The sequence below is a fragment of the Herpailurus yagouaroundi genome, unplaced genomic scaffold (assembly GCF_014898765.1).
Source record: "Herpailurus yagouaroundi ecotype Mexico unplaced genomic scaffold, PumYag 29, whole genome shotgun sequence".
NCBI classification, from domain to species: Eukaryota; Metazoa; Chordata; class Mammalia; order Carnivora; family Felidae; genus Herpailurus; species Herpailurus yagouaroundi.
Genome location: NW_024412377.1, coordinates 99,850,123 through 99,860,027, shown reverse-complemented (window position 1 = coordinate 99,860,027; position 9,905 = coordinate 99,850,123). Strand labels below are relative to the sequence as shown.

The 9,905-nt window shown below is 38.0% G+C and overlaps 1 pseudogene; it reads left to right on the top strand.

Annotated features, from left to right (window-relative positions):
• The first annotated feature begins 7,877 nt into the window (after window positions 1-7,877).
• LOC121017088 (uncharacterized) lies at window positions 7,878-7,994 on the top strand (annotated as a pseudogene).
• Window positions 7,995-9,905: the final 1,911 nt, after the last annotated feature.

Genomic DNA, 9,905 nt, shown 5'->3' with positions numbered 1-9,905 from the left:
TTGTTTTTTTAATCTATTCTGCAACTCTTTATCTTTTGATTGAATAATCTAATCTGTCTACATTTAAAGTAAATATCGATAGGAAAGGAAATATTGATAGGAAAAATGACATCTTATTAATTGTTTCCTGGCTATTTAATAGCTCCTCTGTTCCTTTCTTGTGTTCTTCCTTTGTGACTTGATGATTTTCTAGAGTGGCGTGCTTTGGCTCCCTTCTCTGTCTCTTTTGTGGACCCACTGTAGGTTTTGCTGCATGGTTACCATAAGGCTTATATGATACATCTCATAGTTATAACAGTCTCTTTTAATCTGTTAACAGCTTAACACTTATCTCATACAAAACCTCCACCCTTTTACTCCCCTCTGTTTTGTCTTTGATGCCATAATTTTTATCTTTTTATATTGTGTATCTGTTAACCAATTCTTATAGCTATAGTTATTTTTTTAATATTTTTGTCCTTTAACTTTTATACTAAAGTTCAGTGGTTAACACATCAGCATACTACAGTATTAGAGTATTCTGAATTTAAGTATGTAATTGCCTTACCGACATGCTTTATATTTACTTGTTTTTATGTTACTAATTAGCATCTTCTCATTTCAGTTTGAAGAACTCCTTTTGGCATTTTTTTTTGTAATGCAGGTCTAGTGGTGGTAAACTCTGTCAGGTTTTTTTTGTCTGGAAAAGTCTTTATCTCTGCTTCATTTCTGAAGGACAACTCTGCTAGTGAAAGTATTATGGATTGGATTTTTTTTTTCTTTCAGCAATTTGAATATATCATCTCACTCTCTCCTGGCCGGCACAATTTCTGTTGAGAAATTAAAGGGTTCACTGGCATCTCTGGCCCAGTCCTGACCCAGCTGGATCCCATCTACCCACCTTTCCAGCTGATTCTGTGCAGAATTCATCAGAGCCAGAGTTGAATGTCACCCTGGTCTTTTCCAAGAGCACTTCAACTCCTTGGCTCTGAATCTCCCTGCCCCCAACCTGTACCTGCTCTTTCTCTGAGGGGATGCTGCTAGCTTGCTTTGTACTACCCACACTCCAGAATCAGCAGTCTTGAAACCTCTTTCATCTGGTACTCAAGCCAGGCCTCCTCCAGAGGAGACCCAGGATGATCACCTAAGGCCAGGTGGGGAAGCAGGGGCACCTACTTGGGGGAATCCTATGTGGACTTTATGGCTTTCAGGAATAAGATTATCATGAATGTGGAAAGAGGATTACAGCGCACCTAAGGAGACATAAACAATGATACATTATGAAGATGCAGAGCTCTAAAACAGAAAAGAGAAGAACTGGGTCTGGTTCTGTAAAGGTAATATTAATCACACGAATTTATGAGAATTTATTATTTATGACTGATTACCACATGTACTAACATTTATGTATATAGGTAACTTGTGACCAGTTAATTTTATTGTTCTATTGGGTTGCACCATTACACAAATAATAATAGTAATAATAAGTTTTTATTTGCTGAGCTCCTTCTAAATGCCAAGCACCATGATAATCACTTTATATAAATTATTTTCTTTAGTTTCATACTCTGTGTTTCTAGTCTTCAGTTGCTCATTGAATATGGTCACTATTTTTTTTTTTTTAATTTTAAGAGATGTGAACTACATTTTGTAAAATATTGGCTGGCTCCTAAAGCCCTGGAAGTCCTGAGGACAGACTAATTTTATTCATGGTTGGCATTTATCAGAAATTTGGTGTTCAATTTATATTGGTCATACCAACAGAAAAAATAGTTCTGTTTGTGTGGGAATTCCTCCAAATTCTTCTTAGCTTCTAGGAGAAAACAGTGAGAGGACAAGTTTAATGAGAGCTGGTTCATAAGCATTTCCTCTTCTCTCCTCCCCCATGCCTATTCCTTCCCCTCCCCTCTTCTCCCCTTCTCTCTGTCTCCTCTCTCTCTACTAAGTCTGGCAATGCCCATTAAAATAGTTGTAGGTGTAGCGTGGGGACATTTGGGAAGGGGGGCATCTATAAACACAAGCAGAAAGGTATTGTGCTTCCTCACATTATTCTGAGAAAGGACAGAAATTACCAATTTTAAGTTTTACTATATTTTAGGAGGGCACATGTTCCTCTGTGGGCATCCAGCCATGGTGCACTGGAAATCTAAGATTGAATTTAGTTGAGCCTCACTGGTTCTGTTAACGAAAAGAATCATACAAAAGGTCTCTGGGACATGCTGTTTTCTTCATGGGTCAGGAATTGGTTCTACTGTGTATGTGATGGGTTGAACATTGGACAGAATCCCGTGGAAGGTTTGTGATCCAGAGGATTGTGTTTCAGAATGCAATTTCTGTTCACTGAACTTTATGAAAAAGAAAGACACTGCAAAATGATGGTATGAAAGCTGGAAATTCATGGGCATGAGCACTGCTCTAATGGCACATTAAAGCTTGATGGAGCTTTCAAGAAAATGTAAAGATGTGAACAGAGTTTACATTCAAGAGAAAAAGACATTTGAGGCACCTGGGTGCCTCAGTCAGTTGAGCCTCTGACTTCAGCTCAGGTCATGACCTCACAGTTTGTGAGTTCGAGCCCCACATTGGGCTCTCTACTGTCAACACAGAGCCCACTTAAGATCCTCTGTCTACCTCTGTCTTTGCCTCTCCCCTCCTCTCTCTCTCTCTCTCAAAAATAAATAAATATTAAAAAAGAAAAAAAACCACTTGAGAATAAAATGTACAATATTTTATAGACCATTTATAGTGATTTGATGTCAATTCATTTTGGTGAAGAGTTACAATAAGCAAATCTTTATCATGTTCTAAGAGGTAGAATCCTAGTTTTAGGAATAACTGGTTAACAGCTCCTCTCTTCAGCTTTCCTTCTATCTCTCGTCATTCGAAGGACAGCGGGCATAGTAGAAATATTCAGGGTAAGAGAGTTGGATTGTAGTTTATACTCTGTCACACATAGGAGATGTGCCATGAGTCTTAGTCTTCCTATTTATAAAATTGAATAGTTGGATTATATATTCTCAAAGGTTTCTTTTACCTCCAAAATGTGGTTCAAAGTGCCCTTATAATGACATGCAGCTTTGTTCTCACTTTTTAAAGCTATAATGAGTGAACTAATATGGCAGAATTTTGTCGAAAGGAGATGTTGCCTTTTTCAAAGATGTGGTTTTGATCACTTGTTTGAGGACCAGCCCATTGCTGGCCCATTATTTTGATGTCAAATGGAAGACTGAGGCCACATTAAGTCTAATTTGTTGTTGAAAGAAAGCAAGTTCAAAGCTATGTCCCCAAATAGTCAAATTCTGTTTGTAATATCTTGCAAAAGCCACTCAGATAAATGAAATTTATATTTTGAAGAATACTGGGTTATTTTGCATAACCTTTGATTTCACACATTTCTCTTCCATAATGTGTCAGTAGATTTTGTATTGATATAAAAATTTAGTTCTATCATTTTTTTTTCTAAGTTTGAAGTGAATGTAGCTTTCCAGGTTTCTTTATTTTGTCAAGATAAAGTGAAATAAATCTTTCAGTACTAACTTTCCTTTTTCAGTTAACACATCATTTCTACTTAACACTTCCTTTTCCCAGGGCCGTGCTTGTACCAATCCCTCACCAGATGATTTCTTGAAAGGATTCCTGGCTCCAGGGCTATAGTGATACCTCCCAGGCCTCTAGGGGAGCAGGATGCATCTGGGCATTCTTGGTTTGCCCTCTTTTCACTCACCTAAGCTCGTATCAATTCCTTTCTTTCCTTCTTTCATACATCTCAAATGGACCATACACTTCTCTTCATCTATACTCCTTCCACCCTCATCCCAGCCTTCATCATCTCTCACCTGGACAATAGCCTCCAGATTTGTCTCTCTGCTTCCAAGCTTTTTTTTTTTTTTTTTTTTTTATAGTAGGCTTCATGCCTTGAACTCAGGACCCTGAGATTAAGAGTCACATGCTCTACTGACTGAGCCAGGCTGGTGCCCTCTGCTTCCAACCTTATGCCCCCTGGTCCAGTCTCCACATAGCAGCTCAATTGGTCATGCAGGTTGAGTTATGCCACTAAACTTTCTCCCATCCTTTGGAGTCTTTCTTTTGCATACAAATAAAATTTCAACTCCCAAGACTATGACTGTGGTAAACACTGTGATGTCCTGCCCAGATTCCTCTTCAAAGAAAGATCTGTTGCCCTCGTTACTAGAAATGCTGTTGTTAGATGCCTTCAACTGTCAGACCTTCAGGAATGGCTTCAGCTTCCTGAAGGTGCATTGCCCAGGGTCCTGTCCTTCCTCGAGTGGTCCATAGCTGATGACAGGTCCATGCAGGGGTAAAAAGGCTTGGCTGTCTTGGCCCAGCTCTGGATTACCCTGTGGGACTATTCTGACTCCACATGGAGTTAGCTGCAACTGTCCTTTGGCCTTACTCTTAGCCCCCTTCTTGCTCTGCTCCATCTTGCTTACTTTCTTCCCCTCTTCTGCAGGTGTTGATCTACAGGAAACTCTTTAATAAATATCTGGAAGCTAAATTCCACCTCAGAACCCAAATTGCAACAAAGGCCTATAATGCCCTGTATTATCTGGCCCTTGCCTACTTGTCCAACTTTATCTTGTGCCACTGGTACCCTGGCACATTGCTCGCCAGTCTACTTTCAATTCTTGGATTGTTCATTCCTACTCAGGATCTTTGTACCTGATGTTTTCTCTTTAGGGAAGCTCTTCTTCCAACAATGTCTAATTCTTGCTTATCTGTTCTCACCTTAAATGTCACCCCCTCTGAGAAGCCTTCCCTAGCCCTGCCCCCCACTATCGTCACTAAACTAATAATATAAATTAGATTGTTTCTCGTGGTTTTTTTTAGCCCATAGAATTATTTACAATTTGTCTTTATATATTCACTTGTTTCTACCACTGTATATACCCACTGTTTATACCCACTGTATCCCCAGCATTTAACTTAATTCTTGGCCCCTAATAGATGTTTCATAAATAATGACTGAATGAATGAATGGACTAGAAGATGCTTAAGGGAAAGCCTCAATATCTCTAGCCCTTTGGTCACTTGTCAAGATCACTATTCAGGGAGCTAGACTCTCCTAAAGACTGGGTAGGGAAGGCTACCCCAGGGCAGGACCAACACCATCATAGCCAGTTGCCTGGCTGAATGTTTTGATACAGGTAAGTAGTTTCTGCATCTAGTGGGGATCCATCCAGGTTCCTGGCCAACTGCTCCCACACTTGGCTCCTCTTATAGCCCTGTCTCTCTAACTTCCTTTCTTCTAAAGAAGTTTGCTCCACTTTTCTATGATCCCTTTATGATTTATATTCTCACCTTGCATTCCCTACCTTTGTTCATACCACTGTATCCAGCCCTAGTAAAGGCACCTCATTCCTCTATACTCCATAGCCCTTTGGGGGAAATCCTCTCATCTTAGCACACATACAGCCTGCCTGTAAAACACAGACTCACTATTCAACTCCATTGCAATTTAAATACTATTACTTAACATTTAGGCAGTACTAGATAGAGGCTGAGAACTTTACAAGGATGACTGCATTCGATTCCCATCAATCCCAACTGGTCTATGGATTAACTACTATTATATCTATTTTGTGATGGACAAGATTGGTGAAGTGGATCCGCCCAAGGTAAGAGGTGACTTTGGCATTAAAACCCAAATGGTCTGATTGTAAGGTCAACGCATACTCTTAATTCTTCACTGCATTATAGTATAATTGTACAACTTGCTCCATTGAGACCACAAGACATTGCTTTATTTTCTAGTAAACAGAGTTTGTTTTAAATTATGCTTTGGTTTCTTTCTTTCTTTACTTTAAAACATAGAAAAATTTGGAAAAGGAATTATAATAGCCTAGGCCTTAGAGAAATCAGTCTCATTGTGTTATTGTCTTACTAATTTTCCTTTTGAGTCCTATTCTATTATGGAGAGGGGAGAAGGGTCCATGGTCATTGTGGGGCCATTTGCACTTATATATTATCCTCTACAAGGGTGGAGAGTGTCTGGGGAGAGGCAATGAGCATACATTGGTGCCAATATAATGAACAGGAGTACAGTGAGCAAAACAGTTTTTCTTTTTTTTAAATTTTAAATTAGCCTGTAATCTTTCTCTTGTAAAGTAACTTTTGTTACATTATGAAAAAACAGCAGATGCTTATAAAATATTGATATATAAAAGTGTTACCAATATATTTAAGTACATGGTGAGTTTGCTTATAAGAAATGTCCATGGGTTTGTTATTTTTTGAGTATATTGCCTGTGATATAATAGTTTATATAATCATTTTTTCAAACATGGTTGAAATTTTTATTTGATTTCCCCATATGAAACCATGTATTCTAAGTTAGATACGCAAAAGTAAATTAAATAAAAATTTAAAAATTATTATGTGTTTGTTCTTTGAATTATAAGAATTAAAATGAGAGAAAATGAACTTTTTCACCCACCAGGTTGGTAAAAATTGTACCAATTTTTAAATGAAAAGATAATGTTTAGCGTCTGGCATTGGTGTGAATATTAGGGAAATATATTTTTTTCTCTTACTTACAAGTTTTCTTACCCCCTAGGGGTAGGACAGAAATATCTTTTTTTTTAGTATAAAATTTATTGTCAAATTGTTTTCTACACAACACCCAGTGCTCCTCCCAACAGGTGTCCTCCTCACCCACCCTCCCTTCCCTCCCACTCCCCATCAACCCTCAGTTCATTCTCAGTTTTTAAGAGTTTCTTATGGTTTGGCTCTCTCCCTCTCAAACTTTTTTAACCTCCCCCATGGTCTTCTGTTAAGTTTCTCAGGATCCACATAAGAGTGAAGACATATGGTATCTGTCTTTCTCTGTATGACTTATTTCACTTAGCATAACACTCTCCAGTTCCATCCACATTGCTACAATAGGCCATATTTCATTCTTTCTCATTGCCAAGTAGTATCCCATTGTGTATATAAACCACAATTTCTTTATCCATTCATCAGTTGATGGACATTTAGGCTCTATTGGGGGCTCATGAAGATAAAAAGCTTCTGCACTGCAAAGGAAACAATCAACAAAACTAAAAGGCAACCGACGGAATGGGAAAAGACATTTGCAACTGACATATCAGACAAAGGGCTAGTATCCAAAATCTATAAAGAACTCACAAAACTCCACACCCAAAAAACAAATAATCCAGTGAAGAAATGGGCAGAAAACATGAATAGACACTTCTCTCAAGAAGACATCCAGATGGCCAACAGGCACATGAAAAGATGCTCAATGTCATTCCTCATCAGGGAAATACAAATCAAAACTACACTGAGATATCACCTCATGCCAGTCAGAGTGGCTAAAATGACCAAATCAGGAGACTATAGATGCTGGAGAGGATGTGGAGAAACGGGAACCCTCTTGCACTGTTGGTGGGAATGCAAACTGGGGCAGCCACGCTGGAGAACAGTGTGGAGGTTCCTCAAAAAATTAAAAATAGATCTACCCTATGACCCAGCAATAGCACTTCTAGGAATTTACCCAAGGGATACAGGAGTGCTGATGCATAGGGGCACTTGTACCCCAATGTTTATAGCAGCACTTTCAACAATAGCCAAATTAGGGAAATGTATTTGAAAGCTGTCTCAGCAATTCCATTTCTTGGAATATACTCCACAGAAGTTCTCAACCATGTGCATAGGAATTGATGTATAAATCATTATATAAATAGTAAGGAAAGAGTAAGAAAAGGGTAATAATTATGGGTATAATTAAGGGTATTATATTATAATCATCAGTACTACAAATACCATAGAGCTGTTGAAGATCTAAGTGGACTGATACAGCTAAGACTTATTAATGATAGTGAAAGCAAGTTACAAAAGAATAAATATGTATTACCTTGCTTAGTTTAAGAAATATATGAATCGCTTCTCGGCCTTTTGGCTAAGATCAAGTGTAGTATCTGTTCTTATCAGAAATATATGACATTTATGTGTAGAGGCATATGAAAGATCAGAAACGTTATTAATGTTTACCTCTGGGGAGAGGATGAGATTGGCCAGTCTGGTGAGGAAATAGAGGAATGGTCACATTCTCGGTGTTTCTATACAATTCTCTACCAATTAGGTTTTTGTACACTGACTATCCATACCTGAATTACCTTTTTAACTTTATAGCAGAAATGAAAAAAATTTACTGTGAATCTATAAATTTTTGTTTAGTTTAAAATTATGGGCTCTATGTGTAGTGCATATGGCATCTGAATTATGCTACATTTGGGGGATATTATTGCAATGTGACCTTAGTGTATATTTTGTTACAAGGAACAGAAATCCATTCACAAAATATAAGTAGAATTAAGGGGAGTTTATTGAAAAAAATGTAAGAGAATCATAGGATCCTCATGTATAATCCAGCCTCAAGGAAACGGAGTTCAGAAGCTTCTCTCTCCATTTCTTTTTCTATAGCCCCAAGGTCTTCCATTTGTTCCTCTTCACACATCTGCACAATTCTCCTCTGCAGGCTGCCTACCTCTTTTTTTGTGTGTCTGTTTGTTTTTAATCATCCTTGGATTTATGATTTTACAGGCTTACCACCATTTTGAGCTGAGGAAATTCTAGGAGATACGTACTTTGGATAATGACTTTGATTCTATCAGTTAACTCAATCTGATATTTTATTTTTGAAGTTTGAAATTAATTTCCAACTATTAATAGTATTTAAAATTTCAACCATGTGTAGTTCCTGTTTTTTACTCAGGTCCTGCTACTAAAGTGCAGCCAAGTTTTATATAAAAAGCCCTATTTAGTCAGAAGTTTGTGGGCAGTGACATATGGGGTGGGGCCAAGCAAAGCTAAACAATGTTCTATTTTGGCAAAGCTTGAGTTCATATGGCTAAAGGCAAACATGTGTTATGAGCAAAGAGGAGGACTTACAGCTAGTGTTCAGTGATTACTTACTCTTCATTTACAAGAAGGAAAGTTGACTTACATTCTTACTGATCCTCATTGGAACATAGTCTTTAAGACTAGCCCACTACGACAGAGGTTTATGATAGGAATTAATTGCCAGTTGAGTAGTATGTCAAATGTTTCTTACCTGAACCTAGTAATTACCCTTCTCAACACAGGCAGTCCTTACTTTGCACATTAGTAGGGGATCTAAAAATGACCACGCAGAATGATTTTAATAATCAATGCAAAAATTACCATTGTTCTGTGATCTTATAGTAATTTTGTCAAAACATTAAAAACTCTCTTCCTGTCATGTTTGTATGGGGAAATGAAAAAAGATAGTAAAACCAATTTGTAATTAGTGTACTATAATTTATAACATTAGAAACATTGAGAATTAAAGTGCTTTCTTGGTAAAACAGTTATTAAATGCAGTTTGAAGAATAATTGCCTCCTTGTCATAATACATTTGTATGGAGTGAGCATCTTTTCTTTTTTTATGTTTTTATTTATTTTTGAGAGAGAAAGCAGGAGTGGGCATGAGCGGGGGAGGAGCAGAGAGAGGAGACAGAGGATCTGAAGCAGGCTCTGAGCTGACAGCACAGAACCCAACATGGGGCTCCAAGTCTCGAGCCATGAGATCACGACCTGAGCCAAAGTCAGACATAACCGACTGAGCCACCCAGGCTCCCCAAGTGAGCATCTTTTCTACCTATGCCTTGGTGATTGCCATACTCTTTTCTTGGTTTGGATTGGCTCCCAACACTGTATCCTATGTGCTTTCACGGTTGCGAAATATTTGAGAGTTCATTTAATGTAGTGTTTTGCCAGTGTCACTTCCTCTGGGAGATCTTCATCCTTCTTGTCATAATCACCTTCATCATTTATGTCAATAAGTTCACCCTAAGTTCCTGGGCTTGCATATCTGGTGTCTTAGATGGTAGCAATGTTTCTTCCATAACTCCATGTACATTCCATGTGAATTTCACCTATCACAT